We start from the raw sequence: 13,991 nt of genomic DNA on the forward strand, positions 1-13,991 counted from the left end.
CTACCAGCTTGCTGGAAAATGTTCCCTGGGATTTTAACAGTTTACAGATCTTGGGATGACTTTCTGATTCCTAATTTTCAGTTCGCCTGATGGTCCAGCTGTGTTTACAAGCACAGCCAAGCGTGTTGGTTTGGTCTTGTGGAAGGAGGGTGGTGGATGATAAATGCAGGGGGACCAAGTTAAATGCTGGGGCTCCCACTGGGCTAAGTTTTGTACAAGTCATCCAGTGTGCAGGTGGGTGGAGGGAGGAGCCAGTGCCTTAGCCCCTGCCTGAGGCTCCTGTGAGTATTAAACCGGCTTTGTTTACCAAAGCCATGCTTAAATGGCTGCAAAGCTCCATCATGTCTTTGTTTTTCTTCTTGCTGCTGGATCATGTACGTTGGTCACAGAGTTAACACTTACCAAATAGTATTACTTGAACATCTGGTATGAAACCAGCCTTGGATGCACCCATTGCAAAATAATTTCAGAGCTAAGCATGCTCTTGGCATTGCCTCCTCCCCCTCCCCTCCCTCCCTCAAGGTACTCTCATTTTCTGCACAGACTTAGTAATTCAGCTGTTTATCTCCATTCTGAGTTATCTCAATCAGAAGCATTGTGCTGCTTGCGATGGATCCCTCACTTTTACTCATCTGACACTGCACATTTCTCACTCTGTGCAAGACAACTGCTGTTGTCATCTGCTGGAGGTTTCCCTTCCATATCTCCAGTGTCCAGGAGCATGGGAGCTGGTAGAGACCAGACCACAGCAGGTAGCAACCTGTCTCTTTCCTGCTGGCAACACACTCATCAGCCAGGGAATGCAACTGAACACTCTTTATAGGAATTTAGGACATAGGTACATAGGTGGACCTCCTGAAGCATCTAGTCAAACTTTGCCATCACAGCACAACTTGTCCCACCATGTTATGCTTACACTTGCATGAGTTTTGGGTGAGGCGGGTGTATGGATGGTCCCACCAGCGACCAATTGAGAGTAATAAAAACAACCATTCAGCATGGGTATAAATTTAATGGCTGAAGGACTTGAAAGCTGTGGTAGCTCCCATCAGATGTGCTGGGAGAAAGGTCGACTGGAGTTGATTGCTTGCTGAGAACAAGGATGGATTTGTTTTATGCTGGCACTGAAAATAGTGAAACCAAAGCAGGGCAGCAAAGTGATTTGTGCCAGGTCACAGAGCATGGTAGGGGTAAAGATGAGTGAGAAATGAGTGCTTCCAAGTTCCCAGCTCTGCTCAGCTTGAGGCAGATGACACCAGTGACACCAGTGCCTGCTCTCAGCCAACAGCACCAGGGGAAGAACCACTGAGCAATACAAGAAGAAACTTTGTTCTGCTTTCTAACCTTCAGGTCCCTTCTAACAGCTAATCCTTGTTCTAATTGTGACATCTGTTGCAAGGTACAACTCCAGGCCTTGTTCATCTTTGAGTAGTTCTCCAGGTACTTTTCCAGGTACCTCTATGTGAACCCATCACCAGGGGCATCAGCTTACACTAAATTTTTATTGCAGAAGTGAATGTTAGCTGCCAAGACCTCCACATAACAGTCACGTAGAATTCAGGATCACAGAATCACAGAATCACAGAATTGTAGGGGTTGGAAGGGACCTCTAGAGATCATCGAGTCCAGTCCCTCTGCTAGGTCCTTCCAAAGCAAAACACAGAGAAATACTTGCACATTGGTTCCTTCAAGAGTGCTTGATGCTCCTCCAACAACAACTGGGATACAATTCAAAGTGACCGCTGGAAAGCCCTTGTAAGTGTCTGACAGGACCTGTGTTGCTTTTTTGGTTAAAATCAGGTTAATTTCCCCTCGAACAAAAACAAGTGACTCTGTAGAAACCCTGATTGCTTTGTCATGGAGTTTATGTCTAGTCAGACCTATGGCATGGTGAGCAAACTGGAAATCAGGATCTCCATCCGGTTGCGATAAGTGCTATCAGCCAACACACATCTGCAAAAGGCATTTCCATTTCTGTGGTTCCATCCCCCTGTTTCTAAATCCACATTCATTTTTCCTCTCCCAGTGCCACCAAGTGGGGATGGTTCAGCTGCCTCCAGTGTAATTTTCCACACTTAATCTTTGGATTTCTTTTTTCATGTCTCACCTTAACTCTAAATTCATTCAAGGTTTGTTTTTGTTCGTATGCTAATCACTACATTCTTTTGAAATACATATATATTTTTAAGCCTTGATTTGGTGAGATTTGCTTGCAACCTTCATTCCAGTTTACCATTTTTTTTTTTGTAATGCGTGGGGATATTCTAAATGAATATAATTATATTTAATAGCTTTTGCAGGTACTAAAGCATCTTTTGATTTGAGTCCTAGCTTTCGTTACTACCCCCCACACACATACACACCTTTTTAGATATTCTCTGCTTAACATATGCCTAGAGATTAATTAAAGTGCCATTAAAATGCCTTTAGTACGTTTTGTGTCCTACGTGCCTGGAAATATTTTTTTCCCACAGTCAGAATTGTTGTGCTTGTACCAACAATAACCGGCATGTGGCTTGTTTTGTAGATTGCCACGAGATATAACGAACGCTCCTAATTAGAAGAAAACACATTCATTTTTTGGATGTGTGTTCAAAGATTTCTCAGGAAGACCCACTAGCTTTTCATTTGCATCCCTCCATCGCTCTTGGCCGGCTCTAATGCCGGGGCACAGAGGCTCATGCAATGGAAACTCCACGTCCAAGCAAATCTTCCCAACCTGTTATAGAGCAGAATTTCTGCTTTGTCTACAAGGTTTTGAGCTCTGCATGTTTAATTGCATCCAGTCCAGACTTGGATGTAAGCTCTCCCTCCTCTTAATATTTCCGCTCGGGAAGAACACACAGCTGGAAAGGAGCTGGTTTTGATATTCCAGGCTTAGAGTATGAATGCCAGGAGTAGGTTTACCTTCTGCCAAATCTTACAGGTGCCCTTGCAAAAAGTGAGCTGGTCAAAAGATAGGAACACATACACTCACACTGTTGCTATTGATGATTGAAGGAAAAAAATAACCCTAAAGAATAGGAAAAAGTAAAAAAAAAAGAAGTTCTTCATCCCCTTTCTTTTCTCAGTATCTCTTACAGCTCCATCACATTCTGAGAGCTGGGTTACTCAGCCAGAGCCTTGCAACAGCACTGCTGCCCCTTTTCATCAGGAACTCCATGTCCGTGCATGCATCCAGCCAACACGCGACCATCAGGAAGAATGATGTGGTTGAAGGTGGGATGATCTCATCTCCATTGGCAAAAGAGCTGAGACACCCAGCATACAAGGAGGTTTTAGCCAGGGCTCAAGCCCTCCTTGTCCCCTCTCTGGGTGGTATGCACCAAGAAAACACTAAGCTGGAATTTAGCATCACCCCAGTTCAGTTCCTGCAGTCTCCTCCATCCCTCTCCTAAAGGAGACAAGAAGAATGAATCAACAACAACAACAAAAATCTGAGCAAATTACCGACTTCTGGGGGAAGATTGTACTGGAGATAGAGCTGTAATTATAATCCCTTTCAGCAGCTGAGGGTTTTGTTGTTCCATGGCCTCAATTCCAAAACTTGTTGGGTTCCTTAGCTTTGGTTGTGCCGAGAATCTCTCCCCCTGCTGGTTAATTGTTATCAGCTTCAGATCTACCTTGGCTTTGCCATTGGCTGGTGTTTTGGTGAGGACACCCCTGGTGCGATCAGTGGAAGCGTGGCAGGTTGTGCCCCTCTCCTCCTCCCCATTGCTGTGAATCAGGGACCACGTCGCCTCTCAATAACAAGTCTTGCTGATGTAAGAGAGCTGACAGCGACCCACCTTGCAATTAGTGGCGTGTTTTGGGAGAAATGCTAATAAGCACTCTGGTGAAGGAGAACCAGGGGAGGGAGGCGTGTGCTGTCTTGACTCAGCTTCTGCTGGGGTGAAGGGAGAAGAAGGGTGATTCTCAGCATCCACTGGATATGTTTGCATGGCTTTTCTACATGGGTAAAGACCCTTTCTGGGGCATCTTGTAATGGCTGAGCAGGTGAGGAGCCCTGGAGAAGAGGTCACTGCCAATTTTATATGCTATGCATTTGCTCTGGCTACCCAAGGAAAGTGGAGTCGCCACCCCTGCAGGTGTTCAGGAAATGTGTAGATGTGACACTGAGGGATGTGTTTAATGGGCACAGTGGGGATGGATTGATGGTTGAATTAGATAATCTTAGTGATCTGTTCCAACCTATGTGATTCTATGATTCTGTGTGCATTGCCATCCTCTCCCCAGAGTTTTTACAACTTCTATGACTCTCCTCTTCCACAAGCATGTTATTGCCCATGTTCTTTTCTTTCCTTACTTTTCTGATAGGTATCACTTTGCAGCCTGCCATCACGGGCCACTATTTCTTCAGGAACAGGAGCTGCCACCCAAAATAACCCCACCTCCATATTCCTGTAGCCCTCGACCCCTCTGTCCCCCCTCACAGGTCAGTGCCATTGGTTATAATTTGCACTACCCTAGCTCCAATCAGGATCTGGGGTATTATTTATCGTATTTAGTACCTGCCATCAGTCATGAAAACTTAACAAAGACCCCATTGGGTTTATCTTTAGGCAGCTAAACAAACGTATCTTGCTCTCCCGTTATCTTCTTGTTAACAAAACACTATCAGGATGTTCTAAACATCAGCATTTACTGCACAAGAGCCCTTTATCTGGCATGATATATAGAGAGCCCATCAATTAGTGCAGGGGGCTCAGAAATACCTGCCACGCTTTGCTCAAAAGTCCCAGCACCATCCCAGCAAGCGAATATCACTGTGTGTTTCAGGCACCCCTCTGTGAGCTGAAAGAGCTTAATGTGAGCAGAAATCATATGAAGTTATTGGGTTGTTGTTTTTTTTTTCCTATGAATATTTTTTTTAGTATCAAGCAAGGCAAGAAAGAGAATTTCCATGAAAGGAGCTGTTCCAGAGCAGCAGCAGGAAGCTGGGTGGTGCAAAGGATGGGGAAAAAGGAAATGAGTTTTGATTAAGAAAACTTTGATATTTTGGGGGAAAACAATGAGAAGTGCCATGAGATGATGCATCTCCAGAGCAGCACAACCTTGGTGGCAGGATCAGTCTCTCTCGGGTTCTCCCATCACCGCAATGTCCCATGGATGGACCAAGTCTTCAGCCATGGGTGATTTGAGAAGTGGGCACATCAGATCATGAGTACCAACCACTGAGAATCCATGGCTTTGCTTTCTCCAGAAAAAGAAAAAGCAACAACAACAAAAGACAAAGAAACTGCTTAATTACCATTTTAGCAGAGGAATTGCTTTTCCCTGTGCCATAAACCATGCTGAGCTATGTTAACTGGACCAGTGACGCTTCACCCTCCTCCACAGTGGTTGAACCAGAGTGAGAAAGCGATTCTCCAGATAAATGCCAGATTGGGAGGCTTAACCCCATCTCCATTTTGTCTCCAATTATTTGAATATCTTGCAAAATGGGAGCTTTGTAAACAAGCACGTGGTCTGGTTTGGACACTGCAATTGTCTCAAAGTGATGGTTTGATGCTGGGAGATATTTTCCTCTAGGTGGATCTCCAAGCTCAGGGCTTTATGCAACTGCAGAAATTGAGCTTATGTGGACACACAGCCTTCCCCAGCATTTCAGAGTTCCCCAGTATCCTAGGAAAAGAACTGAGTGCCTAAGGTCAGTTGCTTTAGTTTCTAAATCAAACTAAAAACAAAATATAGTCCAGTGGGCGTGGTGGTGGTGGGTCAGTGGTTACGCTAAGTGATCTCAGAGGTCTTTTCCTATCTTAATGATTATACTATTCTGTTCTATGAAAAGGAGAAACAGGGGAGGATCAGGGGCTGAGATGTCTTCTGCCTGGCTTTGACGAGGTAACAACAAAATTTAAATGAAATAGATGATAAAACCAGTGAAACCTGTGACAGAAGGAGAAGGAAGATGGAATCAGACCTTTGGGCCAGGTCAGTGTAATTAGGAGCGTGTTTTGCACAGGACACTGTAGGAGGGAGGCCAGAGAAGTGCAGCAATACAGAGAGATAAGATCCTGAACCGTAGCTGGAGCTGTCTGGACAGAGAAGAGGAGGAGGCACCTTAGAAATTTCCTGGGAGCTTATCACCGTGGGCCATCTTCTCCTCCTCTTTCACATCCGCAGCAGCCCTGATGCTGCAGTAGTGTCCGAGCAGGCGCCCATCCCTCACCCTTCTCTGTGCTGTGGCTGCAAAAACCCCTGGCGAGGAGGGGGGGGGGGGTTGGAAATGTGGGCATCCAGAGATGGTTAGCTGCCTTTAAACAGAGATAGAAAGAGGTGATGCCTTCAGCCCAAGGCACTGAGAGGAGTGGAGCTGGTGGACAGCATGAACTGAATTTGGATGTTTGTATGGGTTTGATGGTAAATACAAAAAATCATAGAAACAGGATCATCTGAGTTGGAAGAGACCTTTAAAGGTCATCTGGTCCAACTCCCCAGCAGTGAACAGGGACACCTACAGCTAAATCAGGGTGCTCGGAATCATATCCAGCTTGACCTTGAGTGTCTGCAAGGGTGGGGCATCCACCACCTCTCTGGGCAATATGTGCCACTGCCTCTCCACCCTTATTCATGAAGATTAAAGGTGCTTTACCTCTTTCTCCTTTTATTTGCTAACTGAAAAACAGAGAATCACTGAATCATAGAATATCCCAAGTTGGAAAGCATCGATAGCATAAATAGCATCAAGTCAGCATTCAAACTCTATGTCTGAGAGTGTTGTCCAAACACTCTTTGAGCACCTCTGGCACTTCAGGCTGTGCCCAGTGCCCCAGGCAGCCAGTTCCATGCCCCCCACACTCTGGTTGCAGAACCTTTTCTTTACACACCCTGACCCTCCTCTGACACAGCTCCATGCCATCTTCTGAGGTGCTGTCACTTATACCTCTGCTCCACCCCCCCACCCCCCCCAAAAAGGGGGTAAAACATACACAAAAATGGTGAAATACTTGTTGCCACTCTTGACATCAGTGCCTTTCCCCACTCTGGTCTCAGTGGGAAATGGGCTGCTTGCTAAAAGCCAGCCCAAAGCGAAGCATCACGTTCTGTCTCTGGAGGCAAGGGATCGGGCTGAAACCAAATCCAGCAGCATGGCCCCAGCTGGGGAAGAACTCAGTGGTGGTGAGGACGCACCCGAGGTTAGCGGGGCCCTTTCCATCAGTATCAGGGGTGACTTTACCACCCTTAGACCATAACACCATGAGAAGGACCCCATGCAACATAAACCCAGAGCACAGGTAAGGCACCAAGAAATTTAAGCCCAAGAAGTAGAACTTGCATAGAGAAGCAGCCCATTGCCTGTTATTTAGATATTTGTGTTTGGGAGGTTTTGCATGGCAAACCTCTGTGTGGGTTTACACCAGGAATTCACCTCTCACTGCTCTCATATCATTGCTGTTGGCTGTTTTTTTCCAGCTGCTATTAAAGTTACTCTTTGATAGGAGAACAAAAGGCAAATAGGAATCATTGGTGCAAAACCTCACCATCTAAGCGTGATCTCTCTGGACCAGGAACCCTGAGCTCCTGATTTGTATGATATATAGTTTGGGTACAATAATATCTACCATAGTTATTATTACCTATATTACAAAGACCTCCATAAATAAATAAATATAAAAGGAAGGGACAGATGGAGAGAAAGAGAGAGCAGCAACACACATGCTGGCCAGTTCCTCTGTTAGGGGGAGGGAGAAAAAAAAAAAGAAAGAAAGAATAAAAGTTTAATAAACGTGTGCTGTGTTGTGGATGACTTTGTGGCGACCTTTGTTGCAAATGGCCTATGCATGCGGAATAATGGTCTCCGTGCAGAGAGGGAAATGGCTTAGTGCTATCATCGTTGCCTCGGTAACCATCAGAGTCTCCATCTAGCAGAGAGAAATGAGTTATGAAAAGGCTTGAGTGAAGAAGGGATTAACACATGATCCCAGGGACAGCATGTCAATCAAAATCAGCGGAGAAATTACACTGCTCTATTTGAGAATGTCTCCGGAAACGCAACCTTAGTGGGTGTATGTATGTGGATGCATGCAGGCATGATGGAGAGACGTGGAGCTCTGATCCTCCTACAGAATATATATGTTGCTGTATGGCATGTGCAGAGAGACATCTGCAAGCATTGGTGTGCTCAGACTCATGCACTGCGTGCTGCCTTCCCATGAGTGTGTAAGGTTGTGGCCAAAAACACATTCAAAAAGCATCATTCTAAAGCGATGCATCCCAGCACCAGTGCTTGCCCATACAGTGCTGAGCAAAAGGAGCATTTAAATTAAAAAGAAAAAATATAAGGAGGAAGCAGTTCCTTAGCAAGAGGCTCTAAATACAAAAGCTGGGCGATATGGCTTTCGACCTTGGTGGCATCACTTGAATATCTCACCCCATGGTCTCACCAATGTGGAGGTCAAGGACATGAGCAGCAGACCCAGGACAGACCACCTCGGAGCTGTTGATATTGTGGCCTTCCTGGCAGGTACAGCCCCTGGCACCGCTCGGCCGCCTGTGGCTGTGCACACATTTCCTATGGCGATTGTCTGCCTTGATTCAGCTGACGGGCTTTACATTACCTGGGACGGGAGTGAGTTCTCTGTTAATGTCAGGAGTAAAATGGGATTGCTGCAAAGGAGGACAGGGGGGGTGGGATGTAGGGGAGGAAGGGAGGGTGCTGCTGCAGGTTTGTCGCTGTGTGAGGCTAAAAGGCCTCACTATTTGTTCTGTTCGTTGGCCACCTCTGTAATAGAAAAGTTTCTCTTCCAGGAAATTCTTTATTTATTTATTAAGCAGATGATTATGAACGGTGAAAGTGAAATTCCTCATTGGCTCCTTTGCTGCCTGCTGAGCCAGCCAGGAAAGGGCAAGAGCCCCCCAAAATCACCACTTAGCCCACTGTGGGGTGTGGGTTGCTCACTTTCATGCACCCCATCTTCGTTCCATGTCCTTTTGCGTGATCCCATCCTTGTACACCCCGTGCATGGCTTACCCTGCAGCCGATACTACAGCTTTGGCTATAGGGAGCATTGCTCCTGATATGGTTATAGAGGAAATGCACCATTTTCCAGCCATTCCAGCCATACTTACATAGGCTGTCCCCATCCTGCCATGCCCCATTGAACACCACCATGCTCTGGATGCCATTTCCCCAACCCCTCTCCCTCCAGCCCTGTCCCAGGACCACAAACCCACACCCATTTACTCTCTCCTCCAGCCCTGCCCTAACACATATTTTCCCAGAGCACACACAACCTCCTTGTGCCCATCTTTGCATTTTTCACCCTGCTTACTCTCTCCACGCACAACCTTGTACCTTATCTCAACATTTCCAGCACCCACAGCTGCACCCTTCCATCTGGGACCCAGCATTTGGGATGGAGCCAAAGTCCAACACCAATGGATGGGGGTACTCCAGGACCAGCAACAAACCCAACACCCCTCCCCATCACCCCGTCCCAGGCTTTTCTTGGAGGCTCTCCAAGCTCCACACCTCTCCCCATACCCTGTACCCTTCCTCGTTTTCACTTCTCCCAGATTTATTCCCCCTCCACTTCCACTCCTTCCCTCCCCCCCGCACATCCCCAGCCTCCCACACAAGTTTAAAGCCATCAGCCCAGCCAACGGTTAACCAAATCGCCTTGACCTCACTGCTATTTGATATTCGCCTCCTTGACACTCATTTAGGAGTGCGCAGCGGTAAAGCAGACATTGGACAAGTCCAGTCTGAAACCAAAGCCCTATGAAAGGAGGAGAGAGATCAGAAGAACCTGATAGCCAGGAACTTGTTCTCTCCAAAGGCTTTCTGGACATTTTAGCCTGGATCAGGGGTCCGTGGAGCGCCAGTTCGTCGCCAAGCAGGGTGTAAACGTTAAATGTTAGCTATTTGTTCCAGAGATTGGCATGAAGATCGAGCCTTTCTGCCTCCTCTCCCCACCCGCCCCCCTCCCGCAGTCTCTCCAACCCGTCCAGAGTCTCACAGACACTCATTCATTAGCGGTTTAATAACCCTCCCGACGTGATAACATCCTTTACTCCCGGCTCTGCCAGCGGAGGTGACCCTGGGCGGGGGGCTGCTCACTCGAGATGCTCCGGGGAAGGGGTTGGGGGGGGGGAGGGAAAAGGATTGTGGCTGCAATTGCCAGGTGAAGAAAGCATCTTCCTCCTCCTCACTCCCCCGACCCCCCCCCCCCCGCCCCCCCCCCCAAAGAAAGAAAGAAAGAAAGACAAAAAAAACCAAAAAACCCAAACCTTCGGAGATCCAGTTCTATAAAGCCTACTGGGTAACTCAATCTGGTGGCACCGGGGTCCCCAGGCACCCTTGTGGAAGGGGAGACACGATGGACACTGCCCCCCGTGCCCCTGCCCCCCATTCCTGTCTCCTCATTCTCCCCATTCCTGGCTCCCCTATTCCTCATCCCCAATTCCCCCTAACCCCATCCCCGCTTCCCCCTATCCCCATCCCTAATTCCACCCCCCCTCCCCCTAGCTGCCCATGTGGGATGCAGTGATGCTGGCGGTACCTCACCTGACCAAGCCCTATATTATTTTAAATGGCTCTAATTCAGCATTTATCTCGTTTGCCCCGTAACTGCAGATCCAGCATCTGAAGCAACCTTTGGAAACTCCGATTAGTTCAGCTTCGCTCAGTGCCTTTTCCTCCCTTTCCTTTCTCCCCCGTTTTCTCGCTCTCTTTCTCTGCGACTTTCATGCGCCGCAGATAAGATATAAAATGCTCTATCGGGATACTGTAATATTAAAGATCAAAAGTGGCATCAATTGAAGACCAAACGCACGGAAAACAAAGGGGAAGGCTGAGAGATGTTCATCAGCTAATTACAACTGCAAATATTATGCAAATTTATCTTGGCGCAGAAATGGAGAAAGCGAGTTTAAGTGCAGAGATAATGCCGGAATATTGAATGTTCAGCTGAGGGTGGGATGCGGTCCAATAAATTCATCTGAGGGCGAAGCGGTGTTATATGTGTGTATGTTCCTATCGAACCATCTGCGCTTCAAATTGGGAGGGGCGGGAGGGGGAGGGGGGGTAAAGGGGGGATCAAAAATTGCGGTTATAATTGATACTTGAAATTCCTCGACAAATATTGCAGGAAGGTGGAGGAACAGTGGAGAAACCGAGACTGCCGTTCGTCTGGGGTTTGAGACACACAGCAGAGGAAAGGAGGAACCTACAGCGGGGAGAGGGGCAGCTGCCCCCTCTCGATCCCCCTCCCACCATCCGACGGCAGCTGGCCCTATAAGAAAAGGGGGAAAACAAATTGTTTTCAACCTGGTTTCGGAAAGGGTCCTCACCCTGCCTGGAAATTAAGAAAAAGATAAATAAATAAGTAAAGGGAACGAGCTGGACCCGGTTAATGATTAAACACGGTCCCTGCGTAGAGCCAAGAAAGGGATGGAGAGAAGTTAAACCGGGTAGGGAAGGGCGGGCAGCACCTGTGCTCGGGAATGTCGGCTTCGGAAGTGAATGGCGTAAAGGAGATAGGAAAAAAAAAGAAAGAAAAAGGGGGAAGGTGGGGGAATTAAAAAATAAATAAAAAGGAGATGATGCTAATAATAATTACAGTTTAAAAAGATATGAAAAGCGGAGGAGGGAATGGGGTTCTGGGCACCATCTTCTCGCCCCAAGGAATGAAAAGGAAGGGATGCTCTGAGGACTCGAGGGCAGCCCTGGCCCTTCCGAGAGGTTCTGGGGGGGGGGGGGGGGGGCTTGGAGCCTTTTTGGGGGTGTTATTTGGGCACTTGACCAAAGCGGCGGCGTTAAACCGAGGGGAACTGTTGGGATGTGGTGGGAATCCCCCCGCCCCCAAAAAGGGGGTGAACGGTGGCAGACAACGGCGGGTGGGGAGGGAGACGTGGAAGGCTCGTTCCCTTCTAGGAGTCAAACGAATGAATCCAAATATCAGCACATCTCCCCCCTGTCCAACCCCGGCAGCGATCCGGCAGTTCAAGGAGGACGCCCCATTCCATTCCCGCGGCCGTAAACGCGGATCAGCTTTTATTTGCATACAAAGCGACCCGCGGAGTTTCTTCTCCAGTTTAGGAGAAATGCTTTAAAAAGGGGAAGGGGGGGATAATACAGTAATAATAATGAAAGGAGGCAGAAAGAGAGCGGGGAGAGGCTGCCAGCAGAAACCTTATCGATTTTCCGCGATGCGCGTATTTATTTGGCGGCGAGGCGGGGAGAAAATTGAGCATTATTGGCAGCCCTCCTTTATACACACACACACACACATACACACACGTATATATACACATATAAAGAGAGAAAGACTCAAATTGTGTGTTGTCTTGACCCAGCTCCGCTCTCTCTTCAGTGCATATGATGCGTTATTTCCCCCCGAAATAAAGGGAAATAAATTATTGGGATCTCGCAGCAGCTCGGGTCGATATTCCGAATTTCAGACACGCTAATTAAAGCCCCCCCATTTTTTTCTTAATTATTATTACTGCTATTATCAGATCTACCATATATTTTTCCCATTAAAACAAATACAGAATAAAAACATCTCCCCTCCCCCCGGGACACAACCAGACTAAAACCAGCTTAATAAAAGGGAGGGGGACCCTTATTATTTTATTTTATTTTATTTTACTTTATTTTATTTTATTTTATATATACATATATTTCCCCAACGTTGCCCATCGCTTTCTGCCATCAGATTCATTGTGATGTATTAGATGCAATAAATTATCCCATGTAACAAAACATTGGGAGCTGAAAGGGTGATAATCTGGAAAGCAGAGATAAGGATTCATTATTCCGAATCATTATGAATCCAACGTTGCCTCTGACTTCTTTCTTAATCAGCTCCTCTGATCCTGGATATGTGAGCAGCACAGATAAGGAAAGAGTCATTTATAATTCTGCACCTCGTCTAATATTTTAAATAAAGTCAGAGGCAAGAAAACGCCATAAAACACAGGCGAGAGGCGGCTCCGAATGAAATATCACTCCGATGTTGTTGGAGCCGCAGTAAGATTTAATTAAAAGCCCCCACTTCCACGTGCTTTATGTATTTTTGTAAGTGTGTTTTGCACCTTGAGAGGAATTTGTTGGCCGGGTTTGACTTTGTTCCCCGATCTCTGCTTCGTGTAAGCGGGAGGTGAAGGCGGAGGGGGAGGGTGGGGAGTAGGGGGGGGGGGAGGAATTGTTTGTAGTTCCGACCCCTCCCCGCGCCCACACGAAGGGATGAGGGCGATGCTACCAACGTCGGAGGCTGCGTTCAGGGAGGGGGGGGACAGTCGTTTAGCGAATACATTCCGCGCACACAAAGCGCAGGATCGATGCCAAAGGGGCTCATTCGGGGAGTTCTCCCCCTTCGGGAACGAAGATGGTGGCTTTGATGTGACAAAACAGCCCGGTGTTGAGGGAGGGATCGCCACGGGAATGATCGGACATCGGCAACTTTTCGCCGGGATGGGGGTGCGGAAGGGTGGGCTCTCCCTCCGGAGCAGTTTAATTATAGCGAATAAAACACCCCGAGCTCTTTTCTGCTGCCCTTATCGGTAACAATAACGTGTGGATTGGATTTATGGAAGGTCCGACTGCAAATCCCGATGCGGGCGGAGCCGAAATCGATGTGTGTGCGTGTGCGTGTGTGGAGGTATTTATTTGGGTGCATATACGTAGAGGTGTTCTCAGCCCCGAAGAATCAGAGCTTCCATTTGGTTGGAAAACAAGAGGAATACATCTCTCTCTGTGTATATGTATTTATTAAATGACCGCTCGCTATCCATATATTGCTTTGGTATCTATTCGGAGCTAAACTGCAGGCATCGAGGAAAGGCTGCGATATTTATGATAAACCCCGGCTGCCATTTAGAGCCTCATTAGTTATGTTTAACCTCTGGATCGCCGGAGAGCAGAGCTGGAAAGGAACTCGGAGGCGCGGGGGTGAAGGGTCTGCCTGCGTATACGTGTGTGTATACGTGGGTGTGTAGACGTAGGTGTGTATATACGTGGGTGTGTAGACGTGGCTGCTCCTATG

The sequence above is a fragment of the Coturnix japonica genome, chromosome 1 (assembly GCF_054131305.1).
Source record: "Coturnix japonica strain WE chromosome 1, WE-NBRP24, whole genome shotgun sequence".
NCBI lineage: Eukaryota > Metazoa > Chordata > Aves > Galliformes > Phasianidae > Coturnix > Coturnix japonica.